Below are 22,557 nucleotides of genomic sequence, written 5' to 3' on the forward strand. Positions count from 1 at the left end.
GTCTAGTGCTTCCACTGAGCCATGGTAGTCTGCTATGGCCCGGTTTACCGGAGTCCTGTTAGCCCAGTTGCTACTACTCCAGAACACTTAGACTGGTCGGCATGTGTCCTTCGTTCCTGTGTCTGTCCCTTCGGGGAAATGTCACGCGTTGTTCCTTTAAGTCCTTGTAGCTTGCTACTACTTGGGTTCATACATTGATGACCGACACGTTCGTTGCTGGGTCATGTATGCCTGTCCATGTAAGTTAGTGCCACTTTGGGTTTACGACTACTCATGTCGGCCCAGGTTCTTTGTCATATGGATGCTAGCGACACTATCATATACGTGAGCCAAAAGTTGCAAACGGTCCCGGGCCAGGTAAGGTGGCACCCGTGGGAATACCATGCATGAGGCCGCAAAGTGATATGATGTGTTACATGCTAGATCAGTGTGACTTAGGATCAGGGTCCAGACAGCTTTGGTATCAGAGCCTGACAGCCTGTAAGATTACCAAGACAAACTGGTCGAAGTCGTGTCTAGAAATGTTTTAGTTATATAAGGGAATTGATTGTGGATGGGAACGTAAGGCTCTTTTTACTCCTTATACCTTATGCCCTTCTGATCCAAGTCATCCTATTTTTCATATGGGGTTAAGGAACTAGGCTCTCTCTTATTTCTATCAGGATCACGTGTTACTAATCCGTAGACTTATAAGGTTGGTGGATTCAAGCCTCAGTTCAGTTCCTACTATCTTTGTGTATTCACAGTTGATGTTGGAACCTTGATACTATGATGATCCCATGGCTATGCCACCATTTTTGCAGGATGTCTCAAATCTTTCTGAGCATTTACAACAGTTATGCTGTCCGAATCATCCCGGGTTTCTAAATAGTCTGATGCATTTGCAAATCCCTTCTTTCCGTTCCCTATGTCCCTTTGGGCCAGTTCAACCACACTAATCGGTGAGTTGGGGTACTCTATTGCCTCGACATATATGTTGGAACTATTATTATGACCCTAGGTGTTTTAGGGAGTCACCTAGTAATCTAGCCATGTTTTGTGTTCCCAGTGTGATGATTCTGGCCACCATTTTCGAAAGCATCCCGTGATGCCATTTAGTAGTAGGTATTCTATTTCTAGGTTCTTAAGCCCAAGATTCACTCTACTTACCTCGTGTTGAGAGTGTTGCTCGTACCTTTAGGATATTAGTAACCCTGCGATAGTCCCCGAGGTCCGTGGTATCTCATTCTTCCAATACCATGAACCATCATGGCAGAAGTTCTTTTGAACCAAAAGATCACAACCAGGGTGCTCTTGAGGAGTACTCCATTCATATCGTGACTCTGCCCGTTCTACCTTTCTGCATGGGTTATCCGAAAGAAATATGTTGAACTCGTTCGGCATGCTAATCTATGCGTCCACAACTCAGAAAATCATATGTTCCTTTGAGTTATCCCTCTTTAGTTGTTTTCTGACCTTCGTCTATCAATTGTTAGTCAAGAGTATGTGTGCATTCATTCATCGATGCCTATTATTCTTGTGTTCCGTCAAGCCATTATATCTCGGAATGATTAGGAAATACAAACTCTAGTACCTTGTCCACTTCGAGGATTAGGTAAAAGTAGTTGTATTCCGTGAATCAAAATGTCAATCCACCTTTTGCTCTGTTCTACCTTAGAGTTACCATCTTTATGTCAAGAATGTCATGAGAATTGACCACCTCTTATGAATTTTGATGCGGTGATACTTCTTGCCATCACTGTTCATTCCTCGGTTCCCGTGTTATTGTAACCAAAATGCCGACAAGTGAGTCATAATGTGTGAAATCAATACTCCTAGCAACTCCGTTGCTTGGTAGTTAATGGAAAATATTCTCATTCTTAGCGTGTTGGTTATTTAATCATCATCCTCAGATTGATCGTGCTACCTAGTCCATATTTCCTGGTGCACTCTTCGATCAATGAGTTAGGATTATGTCAATCTCTCGCTCTTTTGATCATATCATCTTACCCTGAAAAGCAAGATTGTTCTTGAGCTTAATAACATATCGGTTGCTGGGGATATTACTACTGGGCGTAAACCGGCCTATCTGGGCCGGGTTAACCTCAACATTAGTTAAATATGTTAAAGCCTGACAAGGCAGATGAGGGCTCAAGGCCCATGGTCGGTTCAAGACCTGTAGCCGTAAACCGGCGTTGATAGTTAACTTGTATTGTAAGTTAGGAATAAGTAGAGACCAAACCGGACACATCTATGAGCCGGTATTGGGACTCTGTGAACCGACGGGCGTCACCCGAGTATATAAGGGGACGACCCGGCAGCGGATCAGGAGGAGAGACAACAACTCGAGACTTAGGCAAAGCTTGTTTGCTCCCTAGTCATCGAAACCCTATCAATTCCATCACAACTAGACGTAGGCTTTTACATTCATCGAAGGGGCCGAACTAGTATAAACTCTCTTGCGTCCCTGTGTCCGCTTTAACCCCTTCAAGCTAACCCGTTGCGATGGCACCACGACTAAGTCCTTTGTCTAGGACATCTGCCATGACAAAACCACGATAGTTGGCGCCCACCATGGGGCTATAGCACGATGGTTTCAGGTTCTTGGAGGGCCGCTTTGAAGGACTCGAGGGCTACGCTGTAGGTCGGATGACTAAGAGTCGTCGCGGCAAGCTCTACATCAACGATGCAGGTTGGGGCCCCGAGGCCGGCTCAGTTGAGTACAGGTACCGGGTCCCCTTTGGTGGCATTCACGTTTTCATTGGCAAGATCGGTGAACCGGGCCCTGAGCCGGACATCTGCACCGACCTCGTTGAGACGGCTCAGCGTGTGCGATCCGCCCGGGTTAAACTGGCCATGAAGCGTGCCTTCGTGGGAGTCATCCATGGAGGAAGTTATGAGGACGGATCGGAATCTCGCGGCGAGACCGTCATTTATTCCGATGACGAGTCATCGACCGGAGAAACCGAATCTCTTTACCAGCTACAAGATGGCCGGATTGGGGGCTGTTCCGATGGCGACAGTATTCCGGACCCCTCTGATCTGCCCAACCGAGTTGGAATATTCATGGCCGGAACACAAGCAGCGCTTCATTCTTCGACCATTGCGGCAACAACCTCCGGTTTAGCAGCGGCAATGGCTGCCGGGGCAGGAGGCCCTGTGCGCCCACCGGCTCAAGTTCTATCAGAGCTATTTGATGCATTGGCTGTGCTTATGGCGGAAGCTAATCCGGCGGATCAGGATGTCCACAATGCAGAGATTGCAAAGATAAAGGAACAGATCACCTAGGCCAAGGCGGATCTGGCAGCTGAGGACACCAGGATGGCCACAGAGCGGGCCGCTCTAGACGCACAAGCCTACAGGCTCATGTTGGACCAGAGCGCGTCGCATGAAGTCATGAGGAGGAAGTACCGATCCCGTTTGCCTCTGGTTTTCGAGGCCAGAGACCTTTTCAACACCCCAGGAGCAGGAACCAGTAATCCGCTGGAGGGAAACCGGGCAGAAGCTCCTGGGACCGGTGCACCGGTTCAGCCTCGTCGGATGGACCCGCCTCGTCAAAACACCATTATACCTCAGGCTGTTTTAACACCTCCGGGTCACTACTCCAACCCAATGGACAATCTCATCGCCGCTGCTGCATGGCTGGAGGCCATTCCTATTGAAGGTGACTTGCCGCAGGCAGTAGAAACGCGACGGGTCAAGGAGCTTCTGAGGACAGCTTTGGTCCAACAGGAAGCATACTCGTATAGCCGCGACCGGATCCACTCGACCCCCCGTCCAAGCCGGAGCTATAGCAGACATATGGATGAACCGGCAGTGTCGAGTAATGAATGACGTGGAGCACCCCATGACAACAACCCGGCGGGTGGTGCTGATAACGCTCAGGAAGTGGTGGACCGGGCCCGAGCGCGCAGGGAGGCCGAGTTAGCCGCACAGCATCAGGCTCGGCAGCTCACGCCGGTTCGTCCAACTATCTCGATCGAACCTGGTGTTACTTCTAGTTCTTTGGGGGTGCCTTGCCTTGTCCCCGCTTTACGCAATGTGCGCCTGCCCAAGGATTTCAAAGGCCCGCGCAAAGTACCAAATTACATGGCGGATCAACCTCCATAGACATGGGTGGAGAGCTATGAGATGGCCATGGAGATGCTTGATGTGGATGACGCGGCGTGTGCGAAATACTTCACCATGATGCTTGAAGGAACGGCCCGTACTTGGTTAAAAAGCTTGCCGGCTAATTCTATCAGTTCATGGGCCCAATTACGAGCCCAGTTTATCAGCAATTTCAAGGATACATGTAAATAGCCTATGTCGATAGTGGACTTAGCTGCCTACGTCCAGGAGGAAGGAGAATTGATGACTCATTGGGTGCGCCGGGTTTCACAAGTGTTGCATTCATCAGATCGCATCAATGCTGACACCGTTGTATTAACCCTAGAAGGCAACTGCCGGTTTGGGCCCCTAAAGCTGAAGTTGGGACAGATGAAGCGTCATTGTACTGACATGGGGACCCTCATGGCTGCTTTGGTAAAGTATGTTGATTCTAATAGTACCAAGGATCCCGAATCTGATGATGACAAGGCAGGGAAGGGAAAGATGAACAGCAACTCCAAAGGTCAGCATCATCACTGGGAAGGCAATGGTGGTGGAGGCAAGCGTAAAGCGGATGGTAACATGGACTTTGTGGCTAATACCAACACGCAGGACAATGGCCAGCGACGCAAGGGTAAACCGAAAAACCACAGTGGGGCATCCAACCCTAACCCGGACCGCCTAAACTATCTACTGAGCCAGCCCTGTCCAAGACATGGGACGAAGGAGGCGCCAGCAAACCACCTTTGGAAGGATTGCTTCATTATGCAGGAGTTCAAGAATTCTAATGCTTTCCGGTATGATCACGGCTCTGGCGATGGCTCAGGGTCCGGGCCGAGTTACGGTGGAGGAAATTCCGGTTCAGGATTTAATGGTAATCCGGGCGGACATAATAATCAAAATAGTCAGAACAACCAGGGTGGTTACAACCAACAGCAGCAACAGTCAGGTTACCAGAGCAACCCAAAGCAGTTGAGTACTGGGCAGTACCATGTCTTCACCACTAGCTTGGACAAGCGAGACCAGAAGGTTCAGAGGCGGGCGGTCAACTCTGTTGAACCGGCCATGCCCCGTTATCTACGCTGGTCTGAACAGCCGATCATATGGAGCAGAGAGGATCACCCTCCCCAGGTTGATAATCCGGGTCAGTTGGCTCTGGTGGTGGCGCCTCAGGTGGGAGGTTACAAGTTCACCAAAGTGCTCATGGATGGAGGGAGCAGCATTAATATCTTGTACTATGAGACCTTCCGTCGTATGGGACTAACAGATAAAAATCTCAAACCGTCTAATACGGTGTTCCACGGTGTAGTACCTGGCAAATCAGCATATCCTGTTGGTAAGATAGCTCTGGAAGTGGCCTTTGGGGATGATCATGATTCCAGGTCGGAGACATTGACGTTTGAAGTGGTGAAAATCCAAAGTCCATATCACGCCCTGTTTGGGCGACCGACCTATGCCAAGTTTATGGCACGGCCCTGTTATGTGTATTTGCAGCTCAAGATGCCGGGTCACAAGGGGACAATAACGGTTCACGGAAGCCGCAAAATCGCTTTGGAGTGCGAGGAAGGAGATGCGGCCTATGCAGAGTCGGTTTGTGCCACCGAGGAGCTGAAGTATTATAAGGACAATGTTGATCCGGCGGACATGACTCCATTAAAGAAGCCAACTACGGAGCATGATCCGGCCCTGAAGTTCAAATCGGCAGCAGAAACTAAGCTTGTTGACTTCGTACCTGGCGATTCGTCCAAGCAGTTCAGCATCAGTGCCAACTTGGATCCGAAATAGGAAAGCGCGCTCATCGAGTTCATCCGTGAGAATCGGGACATTTTTGCATGGAAGCCCTCTGACATGCCAGGTGTACCGAGGCAACTCGCTGAGCACACCCTTAATGTGGATCCTAAATACAAACCGGTGAAACAGTTCCTCCGCCGGTTTAACGAAGAAAGACGCAAGGCGATTGGAGAAGAGGTAGCCAGGCTCTTAGCAGCTGGCTTTATTGTTGAAGTTTTTCACCCTGAGTGGCTTGCCAATCCGGTGCTGGTCCTTAAGAAAAACGGCACCTGGCGCATGTGTGTGGATTACACAGATCTTAATAAGGCTTGTCCAGCAGATCCTTTTGCCCTCCCCCGTATTGATCAAATTATTGATGCTACGGCGGGTTGTGAGCGTTTAAGTTTTTTGGATGCATATTCTGGCTATCATCAGATCAAAATGGCAGTTAAGGACCAGGAGAAGACGCGTTCATAACTCCCTTTGGAGCCTTCTGCTATGTGTCTATGCCCTTTGGGCTCAAGAGTGCCCAGGCAACTTATCAACGGTGTGTGCAAAATTGTCTTCACAAGCAGATTGGCCGTAATGTACATGCTTACGTGGATGATATCGTGGTTAAATCCAGGGAGAAGGAGACTCTGATTGATGATTTGAAGGAAACCTTTGATAACCTGAGGACATACAAGATGATGCTTAATCCGGACAAGTGTGTCTTTGGTGTACCGGCGGGCAAGTTATTGGGTTTTCTGGTGTCCAATAGGGGAATTGAGGCTAATCCGGAGAAGATCACAGCCATCACCTCCCTGGCTAAACCGAAGTGTATCAATGATGTTCAACGCCTGGCAGGCCGGATTGCCGCGTTAAGCCGGTTTATCAGTCGTCTTGGTGAGAAGGCAATCCCTTTGTATCAGATGTTGAAAAGACGGATCAGTTTGTCTGGAGTTCCGCTGCTGATGAAGCATTTGAGGACTTAAAGCGGCAATTGGCCAATCCGCCTGTGCTCGCCGCTCCCATGGACAAGGAGCCGTTACTGCTATATGTTGCTGCTAATGCTCGGGCGGTCAGCGTGGCTATTGTGGTGGAGCGAAAGGAGGCAGGTAAGGAGCATCCGGTTCAACGTCCGGTCTATTATATCAGCGAGGTACTCATTGAGTCCAAGCAAAGGTATCCGCATTGGCAGAAGCTGGTGTATGGAGTTTTTATGGCAAGCCGGAAGCTTAAACAATACTTCCAAGGGCACCCAATTACGGTGGTCAGTTCTGCTCCTTTGGGGGATATCATCCAGAACCGGGAAGCAACTGGCCGGATTGCCAAGTGGGCTATAGAGCTTGGGCCGCACGGTTTGAAGTATGTGCCTCGGACGGCGGTTAAGTCTCAAGCACTTGTTGATTTCATCAATGATTGGACGGAAATGCAAGCACCTGAAGAAAAGCCGGATCACACATATTGGACCATCCATTTTGACGGATCCAGGCAATTGGAAGGCTCGGGGGCTGGAGTCGTATTAACTTCCCCACGAGGTGATAAGTTTTGTTACGTTCTCCGCTTAATGTTCCCTTGTACTAACAATGCAGCTGAGTATGAAGCCTTGCTCCATGGTCTCCGGATGGCTAAGGAGATGAATCTAAGTCGAGTTAAGTGCTTCGGTGACTCGGACCTCGTGGCTCAGCAAGTGTCTGGCACTTGGGACTCCAAGGACCCACTCATGGCAGCATATCGTCGTGAGGTGGATATTGTTGCAGGTCATTTTAAAGGCTATCAGGTGGACCACGTGGACCGGCGGAAAAATGAAGCGGCGGACGCTTTAAGCCGGCTGGGCTCTCAGCGCAAACCGGTCCCGCCCAATGTTTTTCTGGATGTGCTGCACAACCCGTCGGTCAAGATCCCTGGTGAAGCGGATTTGGCTATTCCTGATCCGGAGGCTCAATTGGTGGCAGCTCTTCATGTTATTCCGGATTGGACGCTTCCTTACCTGGCGTACAAGAACCGGGGCGAGTTACCAGAGGATGAGACTCTGGCCCGATAGATAATCCGGCGATCCAAGTCCATGACTATTATCAACGGTGAGTTGCATCATTGCAGTGTGTCAGGGGCGTTTCAATGTTGTGTGTCTCCTGAAGAAGGCCGTGAAATTTTGCGTGAGATCCACGAAGGAGATTGTGGTCACCACGCCGGTTCAAAATCTCTGGTGGCTAAAGCGTTTCGTCATGGCTTCTATTGGTTAACTGCTCATGCTGATGCGGAGGATCTGGTCAGACGATGTGATGGTTGCCAAAAGTTTTCAAGACGTGCTCATGTACCGGCTCAAGAATTGAGAATGATTCCAATTACTTGGCCGTTTGCGACTTGGGGGCTGGATATGGTTGGGCCTTTTAAAAGGTCCAAAGATAAGAAGACCCACCTCCTGGTGGCGGTTGACAAGTTTACAAAGTGGGTGGAGGCAGAACCTGTTAGCAAGTGTGATGCGGCCACGGCGGTTCAGTTCATCAAAAAAGTGATTTTTCGGTTTGGCTTTCCACACAGTATCATCACAGATAATGGTACCAATTTGTCCAAAGGTGCCATGAAGGAGTTCTGCGAACGGGAGCACATCCGGCTCGACGTTTCATCGGTGGCACATCCACAGTCCAATGGTCAAGTAGAAAGGGCTAATCAAGAGATCTTGAGAGGCATCAAGCCCCGGCTTATGGTTCCTTTGCAGAGAACACCGGGTTGTTGGGTAGAAGAGTTACCATCTGTGTTATGGAGCATCAATACTACACCCAACAGATCAACAGGATACACACCGTTCTTCATGGTTTATGGAGCGGAGGCGGTTCTCCCCAGTGATATCCGTCATGATTCACCCCGTGTGGCGGCTTATGTTGAAGCGGACAATGAGACAGCACGGCAAGACGCTTTGGACCTGTTGGATGAAGAACGTGACATAGCAGCTGCCCGCTCGGCGATTTACCAACAGGATCTTCGTCGTTATCACAGTCGCCGAGTCAGAACCAGAACCTTTTAGGAAGGAGATTTGGTGCTTCGGCTCATCCAAGATCAGACTGATATGCATAAGCTATCCCCACCTTGGGAGGGGCCTTTCGTGGTCAGCAAGAATCTGCACAACGGGTCATACTATCTGATCAATATTCGAGAGCATAAAGACTCACGTACATCAGAGGAGGAGACCAACAGGCCATGGAACATAGCTCATCTTCGGCCCTACTATACCTGAGCCATTGGCTCTACTTATGTACATATTACGACGATGTATATATTATGATTAAGTATAATAAACCGGAACCTCAGCTAAAGCGGGGTATCTGTTCTTTTACATCATGTGTGGTTACACGGAGTTGTTCTAAAGCGGCCTCCGGTTTACCCCTTGAGTTAGCTTTTTAAAAGTGTCATGTTATATCACTTGGGGGCTTGGTCATGTCCGAACCAATGCAATACCTCTTGATAGGCGAGAGCCACCAGATCACTTGGGGACTTGGTCACGTCTGAACCAATCATGCCTCTTGATCGGCCTAAGGCCACATAATCACTTGGGGGCTTGGTCGAACCCAAACCATTGCCATGCCACTTGATCGGCATAAATGCCACGGTTTCATTTGGGGACCTGGCTGACTAGAACCATAGTTACACTTATCGGGAGCTCGGTCGTGTTCGGCCATGGTAACGCCATCTGATCAGCTCAAATAAGTTTTGTCACTGCCTTTGCTTCACACTTTTCTTTGAAAGATATTTCTTTCTTTTTATTGCGTTTTTTTAAACCGACAAAGTTTTCAACCAGTCCACGCTGTCAATTGATGGAACACGGTCCATTTTTAATCCGGCGACTATTTGCTCGGTTTACAACCCGGCATGGTTTACATGGTAAACCGGCGTTATATATATACAGGAGCTGCTATCTCCTCCAAACAGTGTGGGTTTATAAACCTCCGCTTTAAGATTGGTTAAGCCAACTTCATGTCCAATGATGGCAGGTATTATGTATCTCAAAGATTTGATCATATGCTTAAATTTCAGATATTTTGATTTTACATATGCAGACATCATACTCCGCCTGACGGTATAACCGCGGTGGCACTTTAAGATTTTTTATGTTGCAGAAAATACTTTGGACAGTTCATCACCCAAAGGAAGCACAAATTGCAGCGGTTATGCACGAAGGCATATTAAGATCAAGAGTATCAGCTAGCCTATTACAAGGCAACATGGTGCCCAAAATACGATCATTGTTTTTCAAAGGAGAAGCAGTTTAAACCAGGCTTTCGGTTCACGCTTGGTCACCAGCCTGTCCTGGTGGTTGTGGGTCATCCCGCGCCGCTTCAGCTCCAGTTTCTCTACCCAGCAGCTGGAAATCAACAGTTGTCCAGTCGATTCCCATTAATGCTCGAAAGACAGCTTCATCATGGATCAGCAACGACGGTTCAATATCGGGAGCATAAGTATGCTTACGGATTGGAGGGATAAGATTTTCCACTTCATGAATTGGTGCAGCTACTCGCTTGTTTTTATTGTCATAATGAGCTTGATAGTGAGACAAGTCTGCTTCTTCAGCCAATTGACAAGCTAGCGGACGCACCTCCCGGTTTATTGCTCGCAGATCCGCTTCACCAAATTCTGAACCATCTTCCTTCAGGCTGGGATAGCCCTAAGCCGCTTCAATAGGATCAAAATCCGGCACCCAAGCTTTTGCCCGGATTAAGGCGTTGATCGCGCCGGTTCGGGCAGCAGATTTCTTCAGCTCTTCAACCAGGGCAGGAAGCACCGACAGTTTCTGCAGAGTGTCCTGAATCAAAGTGGGCGCCGGCTTGTTGTGGGATACAGTACAGATGATCCGCTGCGCACCAGTATACAGTTGTTCGATCAATGTATAGGCGGCCTTCAATTTCTTCCGCACATCTGACCCCAGATGACCAATGCGTGTCCCTGAAGTATCACAAAGGATTAACAAACTGGTAGCTCTATAAGACGGTTGGGGCAATCTAGAAATCAAACTAGCTTACCAAAGATAGCAGTGGTCATGGCATGCACATGCCGCTTTATGCTGGCCAATTCGTCCACCACCGATTTAAGTGCAGCCTCGGCATCTTGTGCTCGTTTGGTTAAAGCGGATTTTTCAGTGGTCCAATCCGCCCGTTCTTTCTTAAAGCCCTCCTTGAGTTGTTCCATGGCGCTTAAAGCGCTGGTTAACTCCTCTTTGGCTTTGGAGGTTTCAGCTTGTTGGGATTTCACATTTTCTTGGAGATCGGCGACTTGGCTTTCTTTCGTCTTCAGCTCAGCATGCATGCAGACACTTATACGATTCAGCAAAATGGTACAAGGATTAAAGTACCAACCACATAACAAGTTATGCACTTGGCACTTGGGGGCTAATGCATATTTGATCCTCATCTTTCAATTGCTTACAAAGTCCCAAGATCAATACAAGTATTCAACTTGGCACTTGGGGGCTAATGGCTATCTGCTCATATATATATTCTGATGCAGCGATCTCAATTACTTAAAGTCCCGGTTTAACTACGCTAAGTTGAACCGGCCATTGGGGGCTACAACAGCGAATTTTAAAGCATTAAGATTTATATTAGTAAGTCCCGGTTTGAAAGAAGATTACAAACCGGTCCCTCGGGGGCTAGGAGTGTCAACAAGAATTGAAATATACAAGCAGGAAAGAGCATATGGAAGTTACCTCATATTTATCTTTCATCATATTAACCAGACCGGCTTCATAGTCACGACTGGTATACAACCGGTTCAGGTAGCCGGAATGGATATCTTGGGCGTTCAGAGCAGCGTAAGTCGCCAGATCAGCATTCCACTTGCCTTTGCCAAAGGCAGCAAATTCTTCCTTGGCAGAATGTTTGGACAAAGCGACAGGATTGCTTGGCTCTGTATGGCCAATGCCAGTAATGACAACCTCATCATCCTTGGTATCGCCGGTTTGCACTGGGGCTGTTGGCTTGTCAGTAGGCTTTGTTGGACCGGTGGATTTTCAATCCGGATGGAGCTTGTGGGCTGATTGACAGGACTTGAGGTATCAATAGGTCTCTCTTCAGCAATAAGATCGTCGTCTTGCTGCGGTGGATCATTGGGTGTATCCACAGGAATAGTCGCTTCAAGATCTGGTGTCTTGCCCGGTTCAAGGACGGCATCTTCTTCGGCCGCTTTGTCCAGGTGAGCCTTCTTGCTTGGCCTAGGTTTGGCCCTGAAAGGAATAACAAAATCAAATACAGCATATGTTCCAAGGCGATGTGCTGCAAATATTATGATAAGTATAGCTTACCCAAGCACCGTTTTGAGCGGTGGCAGCTGAGTAGCCGATGACTCGCCAGAGGATGAGTGGGAAGTAACCTGGTAATCGGAGTCAGATGGATTAAGAGGTTGACGAAAGCAGCCCGCTTTAGGACAAGCACTGACAAGCAAATTAGAGACCTCTGAACGGCGTTTCCGAACCGGACTGTTCGGTAAACCGGCGGAGGTAACTACCTGGCCGCTGTGCCGGGTTGTGCGACGAGCTTCGTGCTGTTGGGTCTTCATAAGAAATTTGGGATCCAAATAAGCAAGAGGATGAGAAAATTTAACTTTCCGGTTTGCCTGACGGATTTTTAGTGAAGGCAAAGGTTCTGAATCGGAAGAGAGAATAATTACCTCTGCAGCATCAGCATGGCTGGCTTCGGCATCATCCTGACAAATATCATCATCAATAAGACGCATGAAGAATAAGCCAAGTGAGTCAATCCCTACCTCAAGGTCCGGATTATACACATCATCATCAGGAGCCGGGTTAGAGGATGCAGTGGTTCTTTTCCTGTGGGCAGTCTTCTTCACAGCTTTAGTCTTTTGCCGGGTTGCTCTTTCCGGTTTGGCTGGTTTTTCTGGTTTCTCCTACGGCAGTTTCTTGCTCCAAAAAGGATCATTTCCCTGGTTACACAAACACTGATATTAAACAATGACCAGATATATCAATAGCAGATTTAGCAAAAAGAAAAATCAAACTCTTACAGCTGGCGGTTTGTTGGTGGCACAGAAGGGAAGCAGGCCGGTTTTAGCACAGATGTGTTCCGGTTCATTCAGCATCTTATTCACAGCCTCTGTGATTTCTTCATCGGTGAGCTGGATGTTGGAATGTCGCAGTGGGTCATCAACACTGCCAGTATACTCGCACATCAAACCGGAGCGCTGACTAAGGGGCAGTATGCTCCATGATATCCAACAACGGGCGAGATCAACCCCTGTTAAACCGTTGGCCATAAAGGCTCTGAGCTTCGATAGTTGAGGAGCATATTTGCTTCTCTCCTGGGCAGTCAACCTTTGCGGAAAGGGGTGTGTATTGCTGAGCCGCTCCGGACGAAAGCCAGGCAAGGGATTTTCACCAGCAGGGGAGGTGTCTTTGCAATAGAACCATGTTTGATTCCACTCTTTGGGGTGGCTGTGCAGTTTGGCGTGAGGGTATGTGACTTCTTTCCTTTTTTGAATCGCCACGCCACGCAACTCCGTATTGGAGCCGTCAGTAAATTCAGTACGGCAGTTTAGATGGAAACAGTCTCTGAACAATTCCACTGTGGGCTCCTCTTGAAAGAACGCCTCACAGAGCACTTGGAAGTGACACATGTTTGTAATAGAGTTGGGGCCAGTATCTTGTGGATGGAGTTGAAAATCGGCTAACACATCTCGGTAAAATTTAGAACCGGGCGGCTTAAAGCCCCGGGCTAAGTGATCTACGAAAACGAAGACCTCTCCTTCTTGAGGTGTGGGAGGGCATTCTTTGCCAGGAGCCCTCCAATGGATGGTATCTATGCTGCCTAAGGCTCCGATCAGGACTAAATCGTTCAGTTCAGCCTCTGTGACGCGAGAAGGAACCCAGTTGCACTCATATACTTGCTTGGCCATGATGAAATCTACAAGGTAGATGATCCCGGTTCAAATGCATTGATTCAGGTACATTGGTATGTACAATGTTAAATCGGAGACAGATCTATCTAAACCGGAGTTTTATGAAGCAACAACAACTGGCGGTTCAACAAGGGGACTAATGGTATATACCGGTTTGGCAATTTTTTCTACAAAGTTAAACCACCTGGTCTAAACATTGAAGAAGATGAGTAAGTTTACAGAAACAGATTTCACAAGACTTCTCTACAGCAACGGATCTGAAGCAAGTTCAGAAAGGAAGGAAAATATTCACGGTTCAAAAAAGAACAGTACTAAATCAATGGGCAGACATACATATAGATCTATGGTCTTGAGGCATGAAACTGAAGGCGGATGCTAAAACCTACCGCTACACAGAGCAAGGATTCACAGATGCATCTAGGAGCTATCGTATGAATGCGGAACAGGCGATGAACACTAGAAGAACATGAAACCCTAGAACAGATCTGTGTTGAAAAGAACAGAAGACTTACTGGAGATGAGAAAGACGCGGAAGGTTGTCGCGGTACTCTGGTGCACCCAGGTTGATGCAGCGGCCAAGGTTGATGCAGAGGTTGATGGTGGCGGCGGAGCTCCGAAGCTGGGTGATGCGAGGAAGACGAAGCAGAAGGGCACGGAGGAGAAAAAGAAATGACCCTTCGGTCCTATTTATAAGGCAAGGGACAGGAGTCAGGCGCGAAAATCAAGGGGCCGAGGGTTTGGAAACAAAGATGTCGCCTTAATCATCGCAGACCTATTAAAGTCCTTTATAACAGGTGACGTCACGCTGGTTTACAACGACCAGAGAAGATGACATCACGACGGTTCAATAAACTACAAGAAGATATTGAAGATGAAGATTTTTGCTAAAGGATTGACATGAACATGTTCAAATCAATTTGGGGCCTAATGCTGGGGATATTACTACTGGGCGTAAACCGGCCTATCTGGGCCGGGTTAACCTCGACAATAGTTAGATATGTTAAAGCCCGACAAGGCAGATGAGGGCTCAAGGCCCATGGTCGGTTCAAGGCCTGTAGCCGTAAACCGGCGTTGATAGTTAACTTGTATTGTAAGTTAGGAATAAGTAGAGACCAAACCGGACACATCTATGAGCCGGTATTGGGACTCTGTGAACCGACGGGCGTCACCCGAGTATATAAGGGGACGACCCGGCGGCGGATCAGGAGGAGAGACAACAACTCGAGACTTAGGAGAAGCTTGTTTGCTCCCTAGTCATCGAAACCCTATCAATTCCATCACAACTAGACGTAGGCTTTTACCTTCATCGAAGGGGCCGAACTAGTATAAACTCGCTTGCGTCCCTGTGTCCGCTTTAACCCCTTCAAGCTAACCCGTTGCGATGGCTCCACGACTAAGTCCTTTCTCTAGGACATCTGTCGTGACAAAACCACGACATCGGTGGTTCGTGATTTTCTGGATATCTTCTCGGAAGTATTACCAGGTTGTCACCTGACCGCTATGTTGAGTTTGTGATCAAGTTGGTTTTTCCATAAACCACCCTTTCTCCAAGGATCTGTGTTGGATACCCCTGAGCTAGTTGGATAAGCTAAACAATAACTTGGAGAGTTGGAAGATAAAAGCTTTATCTGACTCGGCTCCTTCAATGGGATATCTTTTGTTTGTGTGTGTATTGAAGAAAGGTGATATCTTCACCGATTGACACTCGTGATCAGTTGTGGGATCTATTATCTTACCATTCTTTGATTTGAGTATGGGCTATCGTCGAATCAAATCAGAACCAATGGTGTTCGTAATGTTGTCTTACCCGTGGTTGTTTCCTCGGTCGTACACCGTTATGTCCTTTGGTCTGACCGATGCTATCGCCTTGTTCACATAGTTTTGGAATTCCATCTTATGGAAATCTTGATAAATTGTTGTTGAGCCCATCGACAACATCCTTACTTTCTCCATGATTTTGTTGGACATTAAGCTAGTGTTGGAAACTTCTGTAAGCATCATCTTTGTGTTAGCTCATGAAGTGGATGTTTTGATGCAAGAAGTGACTTTCCCTAATTCATGTGCATTTGATGCAAGTTGCCGCCATGAATTTGAGAAAGGTTTGTTTTGCTTACTCTGGAATCATCCCAAGTCATTCATGCATATGTGCGAAGTATTCTATGGTCTGGAGACTTGCAACCTTCATTCTATAAGTATCCCTAGCACACCAAGCCACTGATTGAATTGTTGAAGGAGAAGAAGGTCCTTCTTAAGAGTGTGCCTTATGGAAGGACTTTGATATCCTCGATGATGGTTCCCCACCTAAACTCGATAGTGTTTTATTATAAGACTACTATGTGGTCATGCTTTGTAACGCCCTCGATGCGGCTATATCTCCTACGTGTCGGAGCACGACTTAGAGGCATAACCGCATTGAAAGCAATGTCGCAAGTAAGGTAATCTTCACAACAACCCATGTAAATAGATAATAAGGGGAAAGGTACATAGTTGGCTTACACTCGGCACGTCACACAAAGTACATAAATAGCATTACAATCATCCAATCACTCATGGTCCGACTATGGTACCAAAATAAAAGATCAGCCCCAACATGCGACATGGTCCCGATCGCCCCAACTGGGCACCACTACTGATCATCAGGGAAAGACACATAGTAACGGCGTGAGTCTTCGTCGAACTCCCACTTGAGCTCAAGCGCATCATCTGGAACAGAGTCATCGGGCCCTGCATCTGGTTTGGAAGTAAGCTGTGGGCCACGGGGACTCAGCAATCTCGCACCCTCGCCATCAAGACAATTTGAGCTTATAGGTAAGGCAAGGTAATATGTGGAGGTGCAGCAAGCGACTAGCATACTTGGTGGCTAACCTGTTCGCAAAAGAGAGCGAGAAGAGAAGGCAAAGCACGAACGAAGAACTATAGAACAACCTACGGCAAACATTACTCCAACACCGTGTTCACTTCCCGGACTCCGCCGAGAAGAGACCATCACGGTAACACACACAGTTGATTCATTTTAATTAAGTTGAAAGTTCAAGTTATCTACAACCGGACATTAACAAATTCCCATCTGCCCATAACCGCGGGCACAGCTTTCGAAAGTTCAATCCCTGCAAGGGAGTCCCAACTTAGCCCATCACAAGCTCTCACGATCAACAAAGGATAAACCTTCTCCCGAGACATTCTGATCAGACTCGGTATCCCGGTTCTACAAGACAACTTCGACAAAGATAAAACAAGTCCAGCAACATCGCCCGAATGTGCCGACAAATCCCGATAGGAGCTGCACATATCTCGTTCTCAGGGCACACTCAGATGAACACTACGTACAACTAAAACCAAACCTCGAGTTTCCCCGAGGTGGCGCTGCAAGTGGCTCTGTTTGGACCAACACTCAGAGGAGCACTGGCCCAGGGGGGGTTAAAATAAGATGACCCTCGGGCTCCGAAAACCCAAGGGAAAAGAGGCTAGGTGGCAAATGGTAAAACCAAGGTTGGGCATTGCTGGAAGAGTTTTATTCAAGGCGAACTGTCAAGGGGTTCCCCTTATCACCCAACCGCGTAAGGAACGCAAAATCCGGGAACATAACACCGATATGATGGAAACTAGGGCGGCAAGAGTGGAACAAAACACTAGGCAAAAAGGCCGAGCCTTCCACCCTTTACCAAGTATATAGGTGCATTTAAGATAACAAGATAATATAGTGATATCCCAACAAATAAACAATGTTCCAACCAGGAACGATCTCCAATCTTCACCTGCAACTAGCAACGCTATAAGAGGGGCTGAGCAAAGCGGTAACATAGCCAATCAACGGTTTGCTAGGACATGGTGGGTTAGAGGTTTCACATGGCAGTTTGGGAGGCATGATAAGAAAGTGGTAGGCATCGTAGCATAGGCATAGCAAAAGAGCGAGCATCTAGCAAACAAAGATAGAAGTGATTTCGAGGGTATGATCATCTTGCCTGCAAAATTGTCAGAGTTGACTGGATCCTCGAAAGCAAACTCAACAGGATCCTCGTTAGAGAACTCGTCTCCCGGCTCTATCCAAACAAGACAAACAAGCAAGAGGAACACAATCAACCACGTGCAAATGCTCGAACAACATGATGCAAACATGGTATGCTATGCGGGATGCGATATGTGATGCATATGCAAGATTTGACAAGGAATGAATGAACCTGGCCTCAACTTGGAAATCCAAGAGTGCCACTGGAAATATGAGGTGATTTCAGTTGAAATTGATATAAAGATCACCGGAACCGGATGCACGGTTTGGAAATGGCAAGAAAAACAAATATGGCACCGGTCTGCGATAAACAGCAAGTAGCCATGTAAATGCAACAAGATAATTATGCTACAACACTCAAACATGGAAACAAAATACATGGCAGGGATCCACTCATGATGCTTGACAAAAGATGAACACTGATCTAGGGCCAATTCATCCATTAACAGGTTCAAACAAGCATGTCAAAAATGCAAACGATAACAGTTTTACAGACTTAGTGAAAATGCTAGACATAGCAGAAACAGATTCAACATGGCATCTTTACAAGCTTGATTAACTCACTACAAGGCATGTCATGGCATGGAATAACTTCTAGCATGAAGTATACATGAAAATTAAGCTATCCAAGTGCAAAACAACCACATAACATATTTGTATGAATAAACACATAAAAGACAAAACAACAACATGATGTAGAATGACATGTTCATGAACTTGCTCAAATTCAAAAACTAATGCCACCACTGGATTGGTGGGATTTTTTCTACCCCAAAAACATATATAATATGTTGGGGTTGCATCAGAAAAATCCCCACATTTATGCAAAAACTGTCTATAATGGAAACCTCGGCATATGCCAAATCTGGCATGTTCCAAATTTAGGATAAAACAGAAGACGTGAGGGAAAGCTAGGTGCACCCAGGCTGTACCCAGCCGTTATACTGACTGGTAGGGCCGTGGGCCACGTGGCTGGGTGTGTGTATGACCGGTGGGGCCGAGGCGTCAGTGTCACAAAGAAAAAAAAAATAAAACCACAGAAACTGTGGAGAGCCTGGGATTTGAACCCATGTCTCTTGGTTGCGATCGTGGGCACACTACCAGTTGGGCTAGGACGGGACTGCTGGGTTGGTAGGGGTTCGGCTCTTGTTGAAGCAACTTGAGGCTGATACCGGCCCCTTCTCATCTACAGCAGAGAAGACGCTGACGGTGCGTGCGAGCAACGACGCCGACCACTGAAGCCAAGGGACACCAGTAGGGGTACGGGATAGGCTAGAGTGGTACGCGCACGGGGTGCTATAAGGGAACGTGCGTGCATCTGGAGCAACTGCGGGAGTTGGCGTGCGGGGTGCTCAAACTCGAGCATCTGCTCGACTCGGGATACGACGAGCACGGCAGGCAGGGGGAGCAGCAGGGCGCGGCGCGGGCGATGTGTGCACTACGGGTGCGCGGGCGAGCAACGGGAGCGCGGGCAACAGAGAGCTGGGGCGTCTGCTGCAACTACGAGCAACAACTGCACTACAGAACACTCCAGATCGTGGGGAGCACGACGCGAACATGGCCGGAGCGGCGACTACGCGAGGCTATCGCGAGAGGAGGATGGTGGAGGACATGCTCGGCTCACCTAGTGTCCATAGGACATGTAGATGTGGCCGGGGTGTCGACGGAGGGACGACGGCGAGCTGACAAACGAGGTGACGAGCTCTGTCCCGAGAAGTAGAGAAGAAGCAGACGTCGATGAGGTAGCCGGACTTGGCGATCCTTGGGCGCGGCTCGACGTCAGAATGGATCCCGGGCGGCACTGCGGTGCTTGGGGTCGACGGAGGGGAGGTTGGTGTCGCACCTACTCTGGCGAGGAGCTCTTGCTCGGGCCGGCCATGGTGGCTGTAGGGAGGAGACGGAGCGGGGAAGCAGGGCGTGGGTGCCTCTTACCCGTGGCGGCGGCGCGGAGGGGAAAGAAGGGCGGAGGAGGAACCCTAGGATTGCCCTTTATAGGGGGAAGCGAGGGACGTGGAGGCCACGGTAGCCATGTGTGCCCCTGTCTTCTGCTTTTACGGTGAGAGGAATGAGCGAGAGAGGAGGAAGAGGAATAGAGGTTTGGGTTGCTGCAAGTGGGGCCGGCGCGGGGCTCCAACGTGGAAAGGAGGGGGGCGAGGGAAGCACTGCTGGCTCGCTGGGGAATCTTGGTCGGCCTGGAGTGAGGAGGTCCAGCCGGGCTGTGATGCTGCTGGGCTGCCCACTGCTGCTTTCTTTTCTTCAAATAGAAAAAAAAACTAGAAAAGCACAGAGAGCTAAGAGAGGTGTTGGGTACATATAAAAATATGTCTGGGGTCTTGGAATTATGGATTATTTGAATAAATTGGTTTGGGCATTTTTAGAGGTAGAAAAATAAAACAAGTTTGGATATAGTTCAAACTTGAGGCATTTTTGAACCTAACCAAATCAACTCCAAAATGCAAGGGATTTGGTAGAGGGGTTCTAGACATGTAGCAAGATTTATAGGTAGAAGATGAACATTAAAGGAGAAGGTAAAATGTGCACTTGCAAAATGAAAGAAAGGAAAGGACTGAGAAGTGGTGATGATGCAAGATTTATGCATGGAACATGCAACAACATAATATGTATGAAATCACACCATGCACATGATGGGGATGGAAAGCAAAATGACAAAAGGCACAAATGCAATATGACAAGGAAAACATGGCAATGAAAAGAATAGACCACATAACCAAACAAGATGAGGCCAAACATGATAGAACCCACAAGAATTGGATGAAGGTCAAGTTGATATATTGCCAAAATGGGAGATGTTACCACTTGGGGTGTTACAACTCTCCTCCACTACAAGAGGATCTCGTCCCGAGATCTAGGACTGGAAGAACGCCGGGTACTCAGAACGGAGGTGATCCTCGCGTTCCCAGGTGGCTTCATGGTCGGAATGGTGTGACCACTTGACTTTGAGGAATTTGATTGACTTATTGCGAGTCTTGCCTTCAGTCTCTTCAAGAATAGCAACTGGGTGCTCACGATAAGAAAGGTCTTCTTGGAGATCAATGTCTTCGAAGTTGACGGTGCGGTCAGGAGTCTTGAAGCACTTGCGGAGCTGAGAGACATGGAACACGTCGTGCACATTTGCAAAGTTTGAAGGAAGCTCGAGTTGATAGGCGAGATCGCCTATCTTGCTGACGATCTTGAAAGGACCCACGTATCTAGGGGCGAGCTTCCCTTTGATACCGAAGCGACGAGTACCTTTCATTGGAGAGACGCGGAGGTAAACATGATCGCCGATCTCGAAAGCCAAATCGCGGTGCTTACTATCATAGTAGCTCTTCTGGCGCGATTGCGCTGCTTTGAGGTTATCACGAATGACTTTACACATCTCCTCTGCCTCTGTGATTAAGTCATTTCCTAGAAGTTCACGTTCACCGGTTTCTAACCAGTTGAGAGGAGTACGGCACTTCCTGCCATAGAGAATTTCGAATGGGGCCTTACCCGAACTTGCTTGAAAACTGTTGTTGTAGGAGAATTCAGCATATGGAAGACAATCTTCCCACTTCATACCGAAGGAGATAACGCAAGCCCTGAGCATATCTTCAAGAATCTGATTGACACGCTCGACTTGACTGCTAGTTTCAGGATGGAAAGCTGTGCTGAAGCGGATGTTGGTGCCCATGGCCTTCTGAAAAGAATCCCAAAACTTGGAGGTAAATATGCTGCCACGGTCTGACGAGATCACCTATGGAATACCGTGCAGCGAGACAATCTGAGAGGTATACACCTCCGCCAATTGAGCTGCAGTGATAGACCCTTTGATAGGCAGAAAGTGAGCCACTTTAGTGAGTTTGTCGATGACAACGAATATAGCATCATTGCCACGCTTGGACTTTGGAAACCCAGTCATGAAGTCCATCTCAATGTGGTCAAACTTCCATTCTGGAATGGCAAGAGGTTGGAGGAGACCAGCTGGCCTTTGGTGTTCTACTTTCACTCTTCTGCAGACATCACATTCATTCACGAACTGAGCAATCTCACGCTTCATTTGAGTCCACCATTAAGTCTGCTTGAGGTCCTGATACATCTTCGTACTCCCAGGGTGGATGGAGAGGAGTGAATTGTGAGCCTCATTCATGATAACTTTACAAAGGTCACCTTTGGGCACAACAATACGATCCTCGAAGAAGAGAGTATCCTTGTCATCAAGGCGGTAGCACTTGTACTTGGGTTGACTCTTGGCAATCCCAATCTTCACCTTCTTCACCATAGCATCAAGAAGTTGAGCCTCGCGAATCTGCTCTTCCAAGGTAGGAGAGACTTGAAGGTTGGCGAGGAAACCTTGAGGAACAACTTGCAGATTGAGTTTGCGGAAAGCTTCACAAAGCTTGGGTTGGTAAGGCTTGAGAATCAGACTGTTGCAGTAAGCCTTCCTGCTCAATGCGTCAGCAATCACATTGGCCTTGCCCGGAGTATACTCGATACTCGGATTATACTCTTGAATCATTTCGACCCACCGAGTCTGCCTGAGGTTGAGATTAGGCTGAGTGAACATGTACTTGAGACTCTTGTGGTCAGTGAAGATGACCACTTTTCTTCCAAATAAGAGATGTCTCCAAGTCAAAAGAGCATGCACAACTGCCGCCAACTCGAGGTCATGAGTGTGGTAGTTCTTCTCGTTGGGCTTCAACTGGCGAGAGGTATAAGCCACAACTTTCTTCTCTTGCATCAACACTGCACCAAGACCTTGAAGGGAAGCATCACATAAGACCTCGAACGGTTTGGATTCATCAGGAGGAGTCAGAACTGGAGCAGTGACCAATTTCTCTTTCAAGGTG

This window comes from Triticum aestivum, chromosome 6A, assembly GCF_018294505.1.
Source record: "Triticum aestivum cultivar Chinese Spring chromosome 6A, IWGSC CS RefSeq v2.1, whole genome shotgun sequence".
In the NCBI taxonomy this organism is placed as follows: Eukaryota; Viridiplantae; Streptophyta; class Magnoliopsida; order Poales; family Poaceae; genus Triticum; species Triticum aestivum.